The 18205-nt window shown below is 47.7% G+C and overlaps 12 non-coding genes across 12 annotated transcripts; all 12 read right to left on the reverse strand.

Annotated features, from left to right (window-relative positions):
• Positions 1-620: 620 nt before the first annotated feature.
• LOC142726327 (U2 spliceosomal RNA) lies at positions 621-811 on the reverse strand. Its single transcript, XR_012876786.1, has one exon. It is a non-coding gene; the product is annotated as a U2 spliceosomal RNA (small nuclear RNA).
• Positions 812-2103: 1292 nt separating this feature from the next.
• Positions 2104-2287, reverse strand: LOC142726289 (U2 spliceosomal RNA). The gene has a single exon (XR_012876752.1). It is a non-coding gene; the product is annotated as a U2 spliceosomal RNA (small nuclear RNA).
• Positions 2288-3583: 1296 nt separating this feature from the next.
• On the reverse strand, positions 3584-3774 carry LOC142726328 (U2 spliceosomal RNA). Its single transcript, XR_012876787.1, has one exon. It is a non-coding gene; the product is annotated as a U2 spliceosomal RNA (small nuclear RNA).
• A 1292-nt stretch (positions 3775-5066) lies between these two features.
• LOC142726329 (U2 spliceosomal RNA) lies at positions 5067-5257 on the reverse strand. Its single transcript, XR_012876788.1, has one exon. It is a non-coding gene; the product is annotated as a U2 spliceosomal RNA (small nuclear RNA).
• A 1277-nt stretch (positions 5258-6534) lies between these two features.
• LOC142726330 (U2 spliceosomal RNA) lies at positions 6535-6725 on the reverse strand. The gene has a single exon (XR_012876789.1). It is a non-coding gene; the product is annotated as a U2 spliceosomal RNA (small nuclear RNA).
• A 1292-nt stretch (positions 6726-8017) lies between these two features.
• Positions 8018-8208, reverse strand: LOC142726331 (U2 spliceosomal RNA). The gene has a single exon (XR_012876790.1). It is a non-coding gene; the product is annotated as a U2 spliceosomal RNA (small nuclear RNA).
• Positions 8209-9500: 1292 nt separating this feature from the next.
• LOC142726332 (U2 spliceosomal RNA) lies at positions 9501-9691 on the reverse strand. The gene has a single exon (XR_012876791.1). It is a non-coding gene; the product is annotated as a U2 spliceosomal RNA (small nuclear RNA).
• A 1292-nt stretch (positions 9692-10983) lies between these two features.
• On the reverse strand, positions 10984-11174 carry LOC142726333 (U2 spliceosomal RNA). The gene has a single exon (XR_012876792.1). It is a non-coding gene; the product is annotated as a U2 spliceosomal RNA (small nuclear RNA).
• Positions 11175-12446: 1272 nt separating this feature from the next.
• On the reverse strand, positions 12447-12637 carry LOC142726276 (U2 spliceosomal RNA). The gene has a single exon (XR_012876741.1). It is a non-coding gene; the product is annotated as a U2 spliceosomal RNA (small nuclear RNA).
• Positions 12638-13929: 1292 nt separating this feature from the next.
• LOC142726335 (U2 spliceosomal RNA) lies at positions 13930-14120 on the reverse strand. Its single transcript, XR_012876793.1, has one exon. It is a non-coding gene; the product is annotated as a U2 spliceosomal RNA (small nuclear RNA).
• A 1296-nt stretch (positions 14121-15416) lies between these two features.
• LOC142726337 (U2 spliceosomal RNA) lies at positions 15417-15607 on the reverse strand. Its single transcript, XR_012876795.1, has one exon. It is a non-coding gene; the product is annotated as a U2 spliceosomal RNA (small nuclear RNA).
• A 1288-nt stretch (positions 15608-16895) lies between these two features.
• Positions 16896-17086, reverse strand: LOC142726338 (U2 spliceosomal RNA). Its single transcript, XR_012876796.1, has one exon. It is a non-coding gene; the product is annotated as a U2 spliceosomal RNA (small nuclear RNA).
• Positions 17087-18205: the final 1119 nt, after the last annotated feature.

Raw genomic sequence — 18205 nt, forward strand, 5'->3', positions numbered from 1 at the left:
AACCTCCATCCTTGCACAGTTTGTTATTCTTCTAGGTAACATAGTAACAAATCCAAATTGCTGCTCTCTTTGTAGGCAAGCAAGGCTTTGTTGCAACTGCAATTCTTACTTCTTCTTGAAATGTAGGGACGACAGTACATTCCATCACATCCATCTAGTGTACACAGGTAGGTCCATTGTGGCGGGCAGGCGAGCGGGCGGGCTGCTTTATTGGCTGTTTGCTGTTCCCCTACTCCACTCCACTATTTGACTGTTGTGCTGCATCAATCAATCAATCAATCAATCAATCAATCAATCAATCAATCAATCAATCAATCAATCAGTGGCTGGCTCAGGTGCAGCTCTTTAACTTACCTAAAAGGGAGGGCGGAGAGAAGACAAGGAAGGTGAATGAGGTGTTCCAATGTGAAATGCCGGAAACACAGAAACACAGACGACACACAACAAGAGGTGGCAATCTATTCATTAATTGCATTTAATCAATGAGCTCATTATCACTCATGCATTGTCCAACAGGTGTTGAAATAATGGGATTAAAAGGGGAGATCCCTTCAGAAAGACAGAAACAATAGCAAAGACAAAAAACACTTTTGGAATCTGCTTTTAGTCAACACATAAGGAAAGGGTGCACCGGTCCTGGAAATACTGCAATACCAGGTCAATGCGTGGAGTGGACAGAGCAAGCTCTATTTCCATCTCCCTGTTCTAAAAATCCATTTAATATATGGTCCCCAGATAGGGGACGTATCAGATATTAAACTGATAAGAACAGATACTACACTTGATCTTAGCCAAAAGGCCGAGAAGCGATAACCCGAACGGGCCGCGCGTTGCCCGAGCCTGCCCGATACTGCTGTTCAGCCCTTGCAGCGATTCAGCCTACTTCTAGGCAATTCCATGGGGCCCTGCAGGCTCACACACTCACAGCTACACGGGAGGTGAATAAAGGCCGGAGAGGAAGCCAGACAGGATTTGCTTCTTTTGCTTGCACCACAATGCAGTGCTGAAAGAGGAGGAATCTACATAAAAACGCCTTCCTGGCAACGCCCAAATGCCCTGCTGCCATGCAGATAAACACTGGCAGCGGCAGCAAGTGCATGCCCACAGCCACCCCTTGTTCCTTCACACCTTGTATCAGCTGTAATCCAGTCCAGTCCAGTGCTGCCTGCTGAGCAGCACTGACCAACACTGCCTGGGCCCAGGCTTTTATCTCTGAGGCCCCATTATGATGTCAGAAAGCTGGCTCTGGAATCCTGAGGGCTCCACTATGACACGTGCAAAGTTCCGTCTGAACTTTATATAAGACGGTGAGGCTCAGTCAGTCACTCAGTGTTGCCTGAGAGGGCAACACTGCAACAGCCGGCCGCCAGGCTGTCTTTTTTTTGCACAGCTAGTTGCCTCCAGGAGGCCACAAGAGGGAGACAAGGGACTGCAAAATGGAAAATAGGCATCCACCAACTTTACAGACAACTTCTCCTTGCTCCTACAACCTCCATCCTTGCACAGTTTGTTATTCTTCTAGGTAACATAGTAACAAATCCAAATTGCTGCTCTCTTTGTAGGCAAGCAAGGCTTTGTTGCAACTGCAATTCTTACTTCTTCTTGAAATGTAGGGACGACAGTACATTCCATCACATCCATCTAGTGTACACAGGTAGGTCCATTGTGGCGGGCAGGCGAGCGGGCGGGCTGCTTTATTGGCTGTTTGCTGTTCCCCTACTCCACTCCACTATTTGACTGTTGTGCTGCATCAATCAATCAATCAATCAATCAATCAATCAATCAATCAATCAATCAATCAATCAGTGGCTGGCTCAGGTGCAGCTCTTTAACTTACCTAAAAGGGAGGGCGGAGAGAAGACAAGGAAGGTGAATGAGGTGTTCCAATGTGAAATGCCGGAAACACAGAAACACAGACGACACACAACAAGAGGTGGCAATCTATTCATTAATTGCATTTAATCAATGAGCTCATTATCACTCATGCATTGTCCAACAGGTGTTGAAATAATGGGATTAAAAGGGGAGATCCCTTCAGAAAGACAGAAACAATAGCAAAGACAAAAAACACTTTTGGAATCTGCTTTTAGTCAACACATAAGGAAAGGGTGCACCGGTCCTGGAAATACTGCAATACCAGGTCAATGCGTGGAGTGGACAGAGCAAGTCCATCTCCCTGTTCTAAAAATCCATTTAATATATGGTCCCCAGATAGGGGACGTATCAGATATTAAACTGATAAGAACAGATACTACACTTGATCTTAGCCAAAAGGCCGAGAAGCGATAACCCGAACGGGCCGCGCGTTGCCCGAGCCTGCCCGATACTGCTGTTCAGCCCTTGCAGCGATTCAGCCTACTTCTAGGCAATTCCATGGGGCCCTGCAGGCTCACACACTCACAGCTACACGGGAGGTGAATAAAGGCCGGAGAGGAAGCCAGACAGGATTTGCTTCTTTTGCTTGCACCACAATGCAGTGCTGAAAGAGGAGGAATCTACATAAAAACGCCTTCCTGGCAACGCCCAAATGCCCTGCTGCCATGCAGATAAACACTGGCAGCGGCAGCAAGTGCATGCCCACAGCCACCCCTTGTTCCTTCACACCTTGTATCAGCTGTAATCCAGTCCAGTCCAGTGCTGCCTGCTGAGCAGCACTGACCAACACTGCCTGGGCCCAGGCTTTTATCTCTGAGGCCCCATTATGATGTCAGAAAGCTGGCTCTGGAATCCTGAGGGCTCCACTATGACACGTGCAAAGTTCCGTCTGAACTTTATATAAGACGGTGAGGCTCAGTCAGTCACTCAGTGTTGCCTGAGAGGGCAACACTGCAACAGCCGGCCGCCAGGCTGTCTTTTTTTTGCACAGCTAGTTGCCTCCAGGAGGCCACAAGAGGGAGACAAGGGACTGCAAAATGGAAAATAGGCATCCACCAACTTTACAGACAACTTCTCCTTGCTCCTACAACCTCCATCCTTGCACAGTTTGTTATTCTTCTAGGTAACATAGTAACAAATCCAAATTGCTGCTCTCTTTGTAGGCAAGCAAGGCTTTGTTGCAACTGCAATTCTTACTTCTTCTTGAAATGTAGGGACGACAGTACATTCCATCACATCCATCTAGTGTACACAGGTAGGTCCATTGTGGCGGGCAGGCGAGCGGGCGGGCTGCTTTATTGGCTGTTTGCTGTTCCCCTACTCCACTCCACTATTTGACTGTTGTGCTGCATCAATCAATCAATCAATCAATCAATCAATCAATCAATCAATCAATCAATCAATCAATCAGTGGCTGGCTCAGGTGCAGCTCTTTAACTTACCTAAAAGGGAGGGCGGAGAGAAGACAAGGAAGGTGAATGAGGTGTTCCAATGTGAAATGCCGGAAACACAGAAACACAGACGACACACAACAAGAGGTGGCAATCTATTCATTAATTGCATTTAATCAATGAGCTCATTATCACTCATGCATTGTCCAACAGGTGTTGAAATAATGGGATTAAAAGGGGAGATCCCTTCAGAAAGACAGAAACAATAGCAAAGACAAAAAACACTTTTGGAATCTGCTTTTAGTCAACACATAAGGAAAGGGTGCACCGGTCCTGGAAATACTGCAATACCAGGTCAATGCGTGGAGTGGACAGAGCAAGCTCTATTTCCATCTCCCTGTTCTAAAAATCCATTTAATATATGGTCCCCAGATAGGGGACGTATCAGATATTAAACTGATAAGAACAGATACTACACTTGATCTTAGCCAAAAGGCCGAGAAGCGATAACCCGAACGGGCCGCGCGTTGCCCGAGCCTGCCCGATACTGCTGTTCAGCCCTTGCAGCGATTCAGCCTACTTCTAGGCAATTCCATGGGGCCCTGCAGGCTCACACACTCACAGCTACACGGGAGGTGAATAAAGGCCGGAGAGGAAGCCAGACAGGATTTGCTTCTTTTGCTTGCACCACAATGCAGTGCTGAAAGAGGAGGAATCTACATAAAAACGCCTTCCTGGCAACGCCCAAATGCCCTGCTGCCATGCAGATAAACACTGGCAGCGGCAGCAAGTGCATGCCCACAGCCACCCCTTGTTCCTTCACACCTTGTATCAGCTGTAATCCAGTCCAGTCCAGTGCTGCCTGCTGAGCAGCACTGACCAACACTGCCTGGGCCCAGGCTTTTATCTCTGAGGCCCCATTATGATGTCAGAAAGCTGGCTCTGGAATCCTGAGGGCTCCACTATGACACGTGCAAAGTTCCGTCTGAACTTTATATAAGACGGTGAGGCTCAGTCAGTCACTCAGTGTTGCCTGAGAGGGCAACACTGCAACAGCCGGCCGCCAGGCTGTCTTTTTTTTGCACAGCTAGTTGCCTCCAGGAGGCCACAAGAGGGAGACAAGGGACTGCAAAATGGAAAATAGGCATCCACCAACTTTACAGACAACTTCTCCTTGCTCCTACAACCTCCATCCTTGCACAGTTTGTTATTCTTCTAGGTAACATAGTAACAAATCCAAATTGCTGCTCTCTTTGTAGGCAAGCAAGGCTTTGTTGCAACTGCAATTCTTACTTCTTCTTGAAATGTAGGGACGACAGTACATTCCATCACATCCATCTAGTGTACACAGGTAGGTCCATTGTGGCGGGCAGGCGAGCGGGCGGGCTGCTTTATTGGCTGTTTGCTGTTCCCCTACTCCACTCCACTATTTGACTGTTGTGCTGCATCAATCAATCAATCAATCAATCAATCAATCAATCAATCAATCAATCAATCAATCAGTGGCTGGCTCAGGTGCAGCTCTTTAACTTACCTAAAAGGGAGGGCGGAGAGAAGACAAGGAAGGTGAATGAGGTGTTCCAATGTGAAATGCCGGAAACACAGAAACACAGACGACACACAACAAGAGGTGGCAATCTATTCATTAATTGCATTTAATCAATGAGCTCATTATCACTCATGCATTGTCCAACAGGTGTTGAAATAATGGGATTAAAAGGGGAGATCCCTTCAGAAAGACAGAAACAATAGCAAAGACAAAAAACACTTTTGGAATCTGCTTTTAGTCAACACATAAGGAAAGGGTGCACCGGTCCTGGAAATACTGCAATACCAGGTCAATGCGTGGAGTGGACAGAGCAAGCTCTATTTCCATCTCCCTGTTCTAAAAATCCATTTAATATATGGTCCCCAGATAGGGGACGTATCAGATATTAAACTGATAAGAACAGATACTACACTTGATCTTAGCCAAAAGGCCGAGAAGCGATAACCCGAACGGGCCGCGCGTTGCCCGAGCCTGCCCGATACTGCTGTTCAGCCCTTGCAGCGATTCAGCCTACTTCTAGGCAATTCCATGGGGCCCTGCAGGCTCACACACTCACAGCTACACGGGAGGTGAATAAAGGCCGGAGAGGAAGCCAGACAGGATTTGCTTCTTTTGCTTGCACCACAATGCAGTGCTGAAAGAGGAGGAATCTACATAAAAACGCCTTCCTGGCAACGCCCAAATGCCCTGCTGCCATGCAGATAAACACTGGCAGCGGCAGCAAGTGCATGCCCACAGCCACCCCTTGTTCCTTCACACCTTGTATCAGCTGTAATCCAGTCCAGTCCAGTGCTGCCTGCTGAGCAGCACTGACCAACACTGCCTGGGCCCAGGCTTTTATCTCTGAGGCCCCATTATGATGTCAGAAAGCTGGCTCTGGAATCCTGAGGGCTCCACTATGACACGTGCAAAGTTCCGTCTGAACTTTATATAAGACGGTGAGGCTCAGTCAGTCACTCAGTGTTGCCTGAGAGGGCAACACTGCAACAGCCGGCCGCCAGGCTGTCTTTTTTTTGCACAGCTAGTTGCCTCCAGGAGGCCACAAGAGGGAGACAAGGGACTGCAAAATGGAAAATAGGCATCCACCAACTTTACAGACAACTTCTCCTTGCTCCTACAACCTCCATCCTTGCACAGTTTGTTATTCTTCTAGGTAACATAGTAACAAATCCAAATTGCTGCTCTCTTTGTAGGCAAGCAAGGCTTTGTTGCAACTGCAATTCTTACTTCTTCTTGAAATGTAGGGACGACAGTACATTCCATCACATCCATCTAGTGTACACAGGTAGGTCCATTGTGGCGGGCAGGCGAGCGGGCGGGCTGCTTTATTGGCTGTTTGCTGTTCCCCTACTCCACTCCACTATTTGACTGTTGTGCTGCAATCAATCAATCAATCAATCAATCAATCAATCAATCAATCAGTGGCTGGCTCAGGTGCAGCTCTTTAACTTACCTAAAAGGGAGGGCGGAGAGAAGACAAGGAAGGTGAATGAGGTGTTCCAATGTGAAATGCCGGAAACACAGAAACACAGACGACACACAACAAGAGGTGGCAATCTATTCATTAATTGCATTTAATCAATGAGCTCATTATCACTCATGCATTGTCCAACAGGTGTTGAAATAATGGGATTAAAAGGGGAGATCCCTTCAGAAAGACAGAAACAATAGCAAAGACAAAAAACACTTTTGGAATCTGCTTTTAGTCAACACATAAGGAAAGGGTGCACCGGTCCTGGAAATACTGCAATACCAGGTCAATGCGTGGAGTGGACAGAGCAAGCTCTATTTCCATCTCCCTGTTCTAAAAATCCATTTAATATATGGTCCCCAGATAGGGGACGTATCAGATATTAAACTGATAAGAACAGATACTACACTTGATCTTAGCCAAAAGGCCGAGAAGCGATAACCCGAACGGGCCGCGCGTTGCCCGAGCCTGCCCGATACTGCTGTTCAGCCCTTGCAGCGATTCAGCCTACTTCTAGGCAATTCCATGGGGCCCTGCAGGCTCACACACTCACAGCTACACGGGAGGTGAATAAAGGCCGGAGAGGAAGCCAGACAGGATTTGCTTCTTTTGCTTGCACCACAATGCAGTGCTGAAAGAGGAGGAATCTACATAAAAACGCCTTCCTGGCAACGCCCAAATGCCCTGCTGCCATGCAGATAAACACTGGCAGCGGCAGCAAGTGCATGCCCACAGCCACCCCTTGTTCCTTCACACCTTGTATCAGCTGTAATCCAGTCCAGTCCAGTGCTGCCTGCTGAGCAGCACTGACCAACACTGCCTGGGCCCAGGCTTTTATCTCTGAGGCCCCATTATGATGTCAGAAAGCTGGCTCTGGAATCCTGAGGGCTCCACTATGACACGTGCAAAGTTCCGTCTGAACTTTATATAAGACGGTGAGGCTCAGTCAGTCACTCAGTGTTGCCTGAGAGGGCAACACTGCAACAGCCGGCCGCCAGGCTGTCTTTTTTTTGCACAGCTAGTTGCCTCCAGGAGGCCACAAGAGGGAGACAAGGGACTGCAAAATGGAAAATAGGCATCCACCAACTTTACAGACAACTTCTCCTTGCTCCTACAACCTCCATCCTTGCACAGTTTGTTATTCTTCTAGGTAACATAGTAACAAATCCAAATTGCTGCTCTCTTTGTAGGCAAGCAAGGCTTTGTTGCAACTGCAATTCTTACTTCTTCTTGAAATGTAGGGACGACAGTACATTCCATCACATCCATCTAGTGTACACAGGTAGGTCCATTGTGGCGGGCAGGCGAGCGGGCGGGCTGCTTTATTGGCTGTTTGCTGTTCCCCTACTCCACTCCACTATTTGACTGTTGTGCTGCATCAATCAATCAATCAATCAATCAATCAATCAATCAATCAATCAATCAATCAATCAGTGGCTGGCTCAGGTGCAGCTCTTTAACTTACCTAAAAGGGAGGGCGGAGAGAAGACAAGGAAGGTGAATGAGGTGTTCCAATGTGAAATGCCGGAAACACAGAAACACAGACGACACACAACAAGAGGTGGCAATCTATTCATTAATTGCATTTAATCAATGAGCTCATTATCACTCATGCATTGTCCAACAGGTGTTGAAATAATGGGATTAAAAGGGGAGATCCCTTCAGAAAGACAGAAACAATAGCAAAGACAAAAAACACTTTTGGAATCTGCTTTTAGTCAACACATAAGGAAAGGGTGCACCGGTCCTGGAAATACTGCAATACCAGGTCAATGCGTGGAGTGGACAGAGCAAGCTCTATTTCCATCTCCCTGTTCTAAAAATCCATTTAATATATGGTCCCCAGATAGGGGACGTATCAGATATTAAACTGATAAGAACAGATACTACACTTGATCTTAGCCAAAAGGCCGAGAAGCGATAACCCGAACGGGCCGCGCGTTGCCCGAGCCTGCCCGATACTGCTGTTCAGCCCTTGCAGCGATTCAGCCTACTTCTAGGCAATTCCATGGGGCCCTGCAGGCTCACACACTCACAGCTACACGGGAGGTGAATAAAGGCCGGAGAGGAAGCCAGACAGGATTTGCTTCTTTTGCTTGCACCACAATGCAGTGCTGAAAGAGGAGGAATCTACATAAAAACGCCTTCCTGGCAACGCCCAAATGCCCTGCTGCCATGCAGATAAACACTGGCAGCGGCAGCAAGTGCATGCCCACAGCCACCCCTTGTTCCTTCACACCTTGTATCAGCTGTAATCCAGTCCAGTCCAGTGCTGCCTGCTGAGCAGCACTGACCAACACTGCCTGGGCCCAGGCTTTTATCTCTGAGGCCCCATTATGATGTCAGAAAGCTGGCTCTGGAATCCTGAGGGCTCCACTATGACACGTGCAAAGTTCCGTCTGAACTTTATATAAGACGGTGAGGCTCAGTCAGTCACTCAGTGTTGCCTGAGAGGGCAACACTGCAACAGCCGGCCGCGAGGCTGTCTTTTTTTTGCACAGCTAGTTGCCTCCAGGAGGCCACAAGAGGGAGACAAGGGACTGCAAAATGGAAAATAGGCATCCACCAACTTTACAGACAACTTCTCCTTGCTCCTACAACCTCCATCCTTGCACAGTTTGTTATTCTTCTAGGTAACATAGTAACAAATCCAAATTGCTGCTCTCTTTGTAGGCAAGCAAGGCTTTGTTGCAACTGCAATTCTTACTTCTTCTTGAAATGTAGGGACGACAGTACATTCCATCACATCCATCTAGTGTACACAGGTAGGTCCATTGTGGCGGGCAGGCGAGCGGGCGGGCTGCTTTATTGGCTGTTTGCTGTTCCCCTACTCCACTCCACTATTTGACTGTTGTGCTGCATCAATCAATCAATCAATCAATCAATCAATCAATCAATCAATCAATCAATCAATCAGTGGCTGGCTCAGGTGCAGCTCTTTAACTTACCTAAAAGGGAGGGCGGAGAGAAGACAAGGAAGGTGAATGAGGTGTTCCAATGTGAAATGCCGGAAACACAGAAACACAGACGACACACAACAAGAGGTGGCAATCTATTCATTAATTGCATTTAATCAATGAGCTCATTATCACTCATGCATTGTCCAACAGGTGTTGAAATAATGGGATTAAAAGGGGAGATCCCTTCAGAAAGACAGAAACAATAGCAAAGACAAAAAACACTTTTGGAATCTGCTTTTAGTCAACACATAAGGAAAGGGTGCACCGGTCCTGGAAATACTGCAATACCAGGTCAATGCGTGGAGTGGACAGAGCAAGCTCTATTTCCATCTCCCTGTTCTAAAAATCCATTTAATATATGGTCCCCAGATAGGGGACGTATCAGATATTAAACTGATAAGAACAGATACTACACTTGATCTTAGCCAAAAGGCCGAGAAGCGATAACCCGAACGGGCCGCGCGTTGCCCGAGCCTGCCCGATACTGCTGTTCAGCCCTTGCAGCGATTCAGCCTACTTCTAGGCAATTCCATGGGGCCCTGCAGGCTCACACACTCACAGCTACACGGGAGGTGAATAAAGGCCGGAGAGGAAGCCAGACAGGATTTGCTTCTTTTGCTTGCACCACAATGCAGTGCTGAAAGAGGAGGAATCTACATAAAAACGCCTTCCTGGCAACGCCCAAATGCCCTGCTGCCATGCAGATAAACACTGGCAGCGGCAGCAAGTGCATGCCCACAGCCACCCCTTGTTCCTTCACACCTTGTATCAGCTGTAATCCAGTCCAGTCCAGTGCTGCCTGCTGAGCAGCACTGACCAACACTGCCTGGGCCCAGGCTTTTATCTCTGAGGCCCCATTATGATGTCAGAAAGCTGGCTCTGGAATCCTGAGGGCTCCACTATGACACGTGCAAAGTTCCGTCTGAACTTTATATAAGACGGTGAGGCTCAGTCAGTCACTCAGTGTTGCCTGAGAGGGCAACACTGCAACAGCCGGCCGCCAGGCTGTCTTTTTTTTGCACAGCTAGTTGCCTCCAGGAGGCCACAAGAGGGAGACAAGGGACTGCAAAATGGAAAATAGGCATCCACCAACTTTACAGACAACTTCTCCTTGCTCCTACAACCTCCATCCTTGCACAGTTTGTTATTCTTCTAGGTAACATAGTAACAAATCCAAATTGCTGCTCTCTTTGTAGGCAAGCAAGGCTTTGTTGCAACTGCAATTCTTACTTCTTCTTGAAATGTAGGGACGACAGTACATTCCATCACATCCATCTAGTGTACACAGGTAGGTCCATTGTGGCGGGCAGGCGAGCGGGCGGGCTGCTTTATTGGCTGTTTGCTGTTCCCCTACTCCACTCCACTATTTGACTGTTGTGCTGCATCAATCAATCAATCAATCAATCAATCAATCAATCAATCAATCAATCAATCAATCAGTGGCTGGCTCAGGTGCAGCTCTTTAACTTACCTAAAAGGGAGGGCGGAGAGAAGACAAGGAAGGTGAATGAGGTGTTCCAATGTGAAATGCCGGAAACACAGAAACACAGACGACACACAACAAGAGGTGGCAATCTATTCATTAATTGCATTTAATCAATGAGCTCATTATCACTCATGCATTGTCCAACAGGTGTTGAAATAATGGGATTAAAAGGGGAGATCCCTTCAGAAAGACAGAAACAATAGCAAAGACAAAAAACACTTTTGGAATTTGCTTTTAGTCAACACATAAGGAAAGGGTGCACCGGTCCTGGAAATACTGCAATACCAGGTCAATGCGTGGAGTGGACAGAGCAAGCTCTATTTCCATCTCCCTGTTCTAAAAATCCATTTAATATATGGTCCCCAGATAGGGGACGTATCAGATATTAAACTGATAAGAACAGATACTACACTTGATCTTAGCCAAAAGGCCGAGAAGCGATAACCCGAACGGGCCGCGCGTTGCCCGAGCCTGCCCGATACTGCTGTTCAGCCCTTGCAGCGATTCAGCCTACTTCTAGGCAATTCCATGGGGCCCTGCAGGCTCACACACTCACAGCTACACGGGAGGTGAATAAAGGCCGGAGAGGAAGCCAGACAGGATTTGCTTCTTTTGCTTGCACCACAATGCAGTGCTGAAAGAGGAGGAATCTACATAAAAACGCCTTCCTGGCAACGCCCAAATGCCCTGCTGCCATGCAGATAAACACTGGCAGCGGCAGCAAGTGCATGCCCACAGCCACCCCTTGTTCCTTCACACCTTGTATCAGCTGTAATCCAGTCCAGTCCAGTGCTGCCTGCTGAGCAGCACTGACCAACACTGCCTGGGCCCAGGCTTTTATCTCTGAGGCCCCATTATGATGTCAGAAAGCTGGCTCTGGAATCCTGAGGGCTCCACTATGACACGTGCAAAGTTCCGTCTGAACTTTATATAAGACGGTGAGGCTCAGTCAGTCACTCAGTGTTGCCTGAGAGGGCAACACTGCAACAGCCGGCCGCCAGGCTGTCTTTTTTTTGCACAGCTAGTTGCCTCCAGGAGGCCACAAGAGGGAGACAAGGGACTGCAAAATGGAAAATAGGCATCCACCAACTTTACAGACAACTTCTCCTTGCTCCTACAACCTCCATCCTTGCACAGTTTGTTATTCTTCTAGGTAACATAGTAACAAATCCAAATTGCTGCTCTCTTTGTAGGCAAGCAAGGCTTTGTTGCAACTGCAATTCTTACTTCTTCTTGAAATGTAGGGACGACAGTACATTCCATCACATCCATCTAGTGTACACAGGTAGGTCCATTGTGGCGGGCAGGCGAGCGGGCGGGCTGCTTTATTGGCTGTTTGCTGTTCCCCTACTCCACTCCACTATTTGACTGTTGTGCTGCATCAATCAATCAATCAATCAATCAATCAATCAATCAGTGGCTGGCTCAGGTGCAGCTCTTTAACTTACCTAAAAGGGAGGGCGGAGAGAAGACAAGGAAGGTGAATGAGGTGTTCCAATGTGAAATGCCGGAAACACAGAAACACAGACGACACACAACAAGAGGTGGCAATCTATTCATTAATTGCATTTAATCAATGAGCTCATTATCACTCATGCATTGTCCAACAGGTGTTGAAATAATGGGATTAAAAGGGGAGATCCCTTCAGAAAGACAGAAACAATAGCAAAGACAAAAAACACTTTTGGAATCTGCTTTTAGTCAACACATAAGGAAAGGGTGCACCGGTCCTGGAAATACTGCAATACCAGGTCAATGCGTGGAGTGGACAGAGCAAGCTCTATTTCCATCTCCCTGTTCTAAAAATCCATTTAATATATGGTCCCCAGATAGGGGACGTATCAGATATTAAACTGATAAGAACAGATACTACACTTGATCTTAGCCAAAAGGCCGAGAAGTGATAACCCGAACGGGCCGCGCGTTGCCCGAGCCTGCCCGATACTGCTGTTCAGCCCTTGCAGCGATTCAGCCTACTTCTAGGCAATTCCATGGGGCCCTGCAGGCTCACACACTCACAGCTACACGGGAGGTGAATAAAGGCCGGAGAGGAAGCCAGACAGGATTTGCTTCTTTTGCTTGCACCACAATGCAGTGCTGAAAGAGGAGGAATCTACATAAAAACGCCTTCCTGGCAACGCCCAAATGCCCTGCTGCCATGCAGATAAACACTGGCAGCGGCAGCAAGTGCATGCCCACAGCCACCCCTTGTTCCTTCACACCTTGTATCAGCTGTAATCAAGTCCAGTCCAGTGCTGCCTGCTGAGCAGCACTGACCAACACTGCCTGGGCCCAGGCTTTTATCTCTGAGGCCCCATTATGATGTCAGAAAGCTGGCTCTGGAATCCTGAGGGCTCCACTATGACACGTGCAAAGTTCCGTCTGAACTTTATATAAGACGGTGAGGCTCAGTCAGTCACTCAGTGTTGCCTGAGAGGGCAACACTGCAACAGCCGGCCGCCAGGCTGTCTTTTTTTTGCACAGCTAGTTGCCTCCAGGAGGCCACAAGAGGGAGACAAGGGACTGCAAAATGGAAAATAGGCATCCACCAACTTTACAGACAACTTCTCCTTGCTCCTACAACCTCCATCCTTGCACAGTTTGTTATTCTTCTAGGTAACATAGTAACAAATCCAAATTGCTGCTCTCTTTGTAGGCAAGCAAGGCTTTGTTGCAACTGCAATTCTTACTTCTTCTTGAAATGTAGGGACGACAGTACATTCCATCACATCCATCTAGTGTACACAGGTAGGTCCATTGTGGCGGGCAGGCGAGCGGGCGGGCTGCTTTATTGGCTGTTTGCTGTTCCCCTACTCCACTCCACTATTTGACTGTTGTGCTGCATCAATCAATCAATCAATCAATCAATCAATCAATCAATCAATCAATCAATCAATCAGTGGCTGGCTCAGGTGCAGCTCTTTAACTTACCTAAAAGGGAGGGCGGAGAGAAGACAAGGAAGGTGAATGAGGTGTTCCAATGTGAAATGCCGGAAACACAGAAACACAGACGACACACAACAAGAGGTGGCAATCTATTCATTAATTGCATTTAATCAATGAGCTCATTATCACTCATGCATTGTCCAACAGGTGTTGAAATAATGGGATTAAAAGGGGAGATCCCTTCAGAAAGACAGAAACAATAGCAAAGACAAAAAACACTTTTGGAATCTGCTTTTAGTCAACACATAAGGAAAGGGTGCACCGGTCCTGGAAATACTGCAATACCAGGTCAATGCGTGGAGTGGACAGAGCAAGCTCTATTTCCATCTCCCTGTTCTAAAAATCCATTTAATATATGGTCCCCAGATAGGGGACGTATCAGATATTAAACTGATAAGAACAGATACTACACTTGATCTTAGCCAAAAGGCCGAGAAGCGATAACCCGAACGGGCCGCGCGTTGCCCGAGCCTGCCCGATACTGCTGTTCAGCCCTTGCAGCGATTCAGCCTACTTCTAGGCAATTCCATGGGGCCCTGCAGGCTCACACACTCACAGCTACACGGGAGGTGAATAAAGGCCGGAGAGGAAGCCAGACAGGATTTGCTTCTTTTGCTTGCACCACAATGCAGTGCTGAAAGAGGAGGAATCTACATAAAAACGCCTTCCTGGCAACGCCCAAATGCCCTGCTGCCATGCAGATAAACACTGGCAGCGGCAGCAAGTGCATGCCCACAGCCACCCCTTGTTCCTTCACACCTTGTATCAGCTGTAATCCAGTCCAGTCCAGTGCTGCCTGCTGAGCAGCACTGACCAACACTGCCTGGGCCCAGGCTTTTATCTCTGAGGCCCCATTATGATGTCAGAAAGCTGGCTCTGGAATCCTGAGGGCTCCACTATGACACGTGCAAAGTTCCGTCTGAACTTTATATAAGACGGTGAGGCTCAGTCAGTCACTCAGTGTTGCCTGAGAGGGCAACACTGCAACAGCCGGCCGCCAGGCTGTCTTTTTTTTGCACAGCTAGTTGCCTCCAGGAGGCCACAAGAGGGAGACAAGGGACTGCAAAATGGAAAATAGGCATCCACCAACTTTACAGACAACTTCTCCTTGCTCCTACAACCTCCATCCTTGCACAGTTTGTTATTCTTCTAGGTAACATAGTAACAAATCCAAATTGCTGCTCTCTTTGTAGGCAAGCAAGGCTTTGTTGCAACTGCAATTCTTACTTCTTCTTGAAATGTAGGGACGACAGTACATTCCATCACATCCATCTAGTGTACACAGGTAGGTCCATTGTGGCGGGCAGGCGAGCGGGCGGGCTGCTTTATTGGCTGTTTGCTGTTCCCCTACTCCACTCCACTATTTGACTGTTGTGCTGCATCAATCAATCAATCAATCAATCAATCAATCAATCAATCAATCAATCAATCAATCAATCAGTGGCTGGCTCAGGTGCAGCTCTTTAACTTACCTAAAAGGGAGGGCGGAGAGAAGACAAGGAAGGTGAATGAGGTGTTCCAATGTGAAATGCCGGAAACACAGAAACACAGACGACACACAACAAGAGGTGGCAATCTATTCATTAATTGCATTTAATCAATGAGCTCATTATCACTCATGCATTGTCCAACAGGTGTTGAAATAATGGGATTAAAAGGGGAGATCCCTTCAGAAAGACAGAAACAATAGCAAAGACAAAAAACACTTTTGGAATCTGCTTTTAGTCAACACATAAGGAAAGGGTGCACCGGTCCTGGAAATACTGCAATACCAGGTCAATGCGTGGAGTGGACAGAGCAAGCTCTATTTCCATCTCCCTGTTCTAAAAATCCATTTAATATATGGTCCCCAGATAGGGGACGTATCAGATATTAAACTGATAAGAACAGATACTACACTTGATCTTAGCCAAAAGGCCGAGAAGCGATAACCCGAACGGGCCGCGCGTTGCCCGAGCCTGCCCGATACTGCTGTTCAGCCCTTGCAGCGATTCAGCCTACTTCTAGGCAATTCCATGGGGCCCTGCAGGCTCACACACTCACAGCTACACGGGAGGTGAATAAAGGCCGGAGAGGAAGCCAGACAGGATTTGCTTCTTTTGCTTGCACCACAATGCAGTGCTGAAAGAGGAGGAATCTACATAAAAACGCCTTCCTGGCAACGCCCAAATGCCCTGCTGCCATGCAGATAAACACTGGCAGCGGCAGCAAGTGCATGCCCACAGCCACCCCTTGTTCCTTCACACCTTGTATCAGCTGTAATCCAGTCCAGTCCAGTGCTGCCTGCTGAGCAGCACTGACCAACACTGCCTGGGCCCAGGCTTTTATCTCTGAGGCCCCATTATGATGTCAGAAAGCTGGCTCTGGAATCCTGAGGGCTCCACTATGACACGTGCAAAGTTCCGTCTGAACTTTATATAAGACGGTGAGGCTCAGTCAGTCACTCAGTGTTGCCTGAGAGGGCAACACTGCAACAGCCGGCCGCCAGGCTGTCTTTTTTTTGCACAGCTAGTTGCCTCCAGGAGGCCACAAGAGGGAGACAAGGGACTGCAAAATGGAAAATAGGCATCCACCAACTTTACAGACAACTTCTCCTTGCTCCTACAACCTCCATCCTTGCACAGTTTGTTATTCTTCTAGGTAACATAGTAACAAATCCAAATTGCTGCTCTCTTTGTAGGCAAGCAAGGCTTTGTTGCAACTGCAATTCTTACTTCTTCTTGAAATGTAGGGACGACAGTACATTCCATCACATCCATCTAGTGTACACAGGTAGGTCCATTGTGGCGGGCAGGCGAGCGGGCGGGCTGCTTTATTGGCTGTTTGCTGTTCCCCTACTCCACTCCACTATTTGACTGTTGTGCTGCATCAATCAATCAATCAATCAATCAATCAATCAATCAATCAATCAATCAATCAGTGGCTGGCTCAGGTGCAGCTCTTTAACTTACCTAAAAGGGAGGGCGGAGAGAAGACAAGGAAGGTGAATGAGGTGTTCCAATGTGAAATGCCGGAAACACAGAAACACAGACGACACACAACAAGAGGTGGCAATCTATTCATTAATTGCATTTAATCAATGAGCTCATTATCACTCATGCATTGTCCAACAGGTGTTGAAATAATGGGATTAAAAGGGGAGATCCCTTCAGAAAGACAGAAACAATAGCAAAGACAAAAAACACTTTTGGAATCTGCTTTTAGTCAACACATAAGGAAAGGGTGCACCGGTCCTGGAAATACTGCAATACCAGGTCAATGCGTGGAGTGGACAGAGCAAGCTCTATTTCCATCTCCCTGTTCTAAAAATCCATTTAATATATGGTCCCCAGATAGGGGACGTATCAGATATTAAACTGATAAGAACAGATACTACACTTGATCTTAGCCAAAAGGCCGAGAAGCGATAACCCGAACGGGCCGCGCGTTGCCCGAGCCTGCCCGATACTGCTGTTCAGCCCTTGCAGCGATTCAGCCTACTTCTAGGCAATTCCATGGGGCCCTGCAGGCTCACACACTCACAGCTACACGGGAGGTGAATAAAGGCCGGAGAGGAAGCCAGACAGGATTTGCTTCTTTTGCTTGCACCACAATGCAGTGCTGAAAGAGGAGGAATCTACATAAAAACGCCTTCCTGGCAACGCCCAAATGCCCTGCTGCCATGCAGATAAACACTGGCAGCGGCAGCAAGTGCATGCCCACAGCCACCCCTTGTTCCTTCACACCTTGTATCAGCTGTAATCCAGTCCAGTCCAGTGCTGCCTGCTGAGCAGCACTGACCAACACTGCCTGGGCCCAGGCTTTTATCTCTGAGGCCCCATTATGATGTCAGAAAGCTGGCTCTGGAATCCTGAGGGCTCCACTATGACACGTGCAAAGTTCCGTCTGAACTTTATATAAGACGGTGAGGCTCAGTCAGTCACTCAGTGTTGCCTGAGAGGGCAACACTGCAACAGCCGGCCGCCAGGCTGTCTTTTTTTTGCACAGCTAGTTGCCTCCAGGAGGCCACAAGAGGGAGACAAGGGACTGCAAAATGGAAAATAGGCATCCACCAACTTTACAGACAACTTCTCCTTGCTCCTACAACCTCCATCCTTGCACAGTTTGTTATTCTTCTAGGTAACATAGTAACAAATCCAAATTGCTGCTCTCTTTGTAGGCAAGCAAGGCTTTGTTGCAACTGCAATTCTTACTTCTTCTTGAAATGTAGGGACGACAGTACATTCCATCACATCCATCTAGTGTACACAGGTAGGTCCATTGTGGCGGGCAGGCGAGCGGGCGGGCTGCTTTATTGGCTGTTTGCTGTTCCCCTACTCCACTCCACTATTTGACTGTTGTGCTGCATCAATCAATCAATCAATCAATCAATCAATCAATCAATCAATCAGTGGCTGGCTCAGGTGCAGCTCTTTAACTTACCTAAAAGGGAGGGCGGAGAGAAGACAAGGAAGGTGAATGAGGTGTTCCAATGTGAAATGCCGGAAACACAGAAACACAGACGACACACAACAAGAGGTGGCAATC

Source organism: Rhinoderma darwinii, unplaced genomic scaffold, assembly GCF_050947455.1.
Source record: "Rhinoderma darwinii isolate aRhiDar2 unplaced genomic scaffold, aRhiDar2.hap1 Scaffold_621, whole genome shotgun sequence".
Classification (NCBI taxonomy): Eukaryota; Metazoa; Chordata; class Amphibia; order Anura; family Rhinodermatidae; genus Rhinoderma; species Rhinoderma darwinii.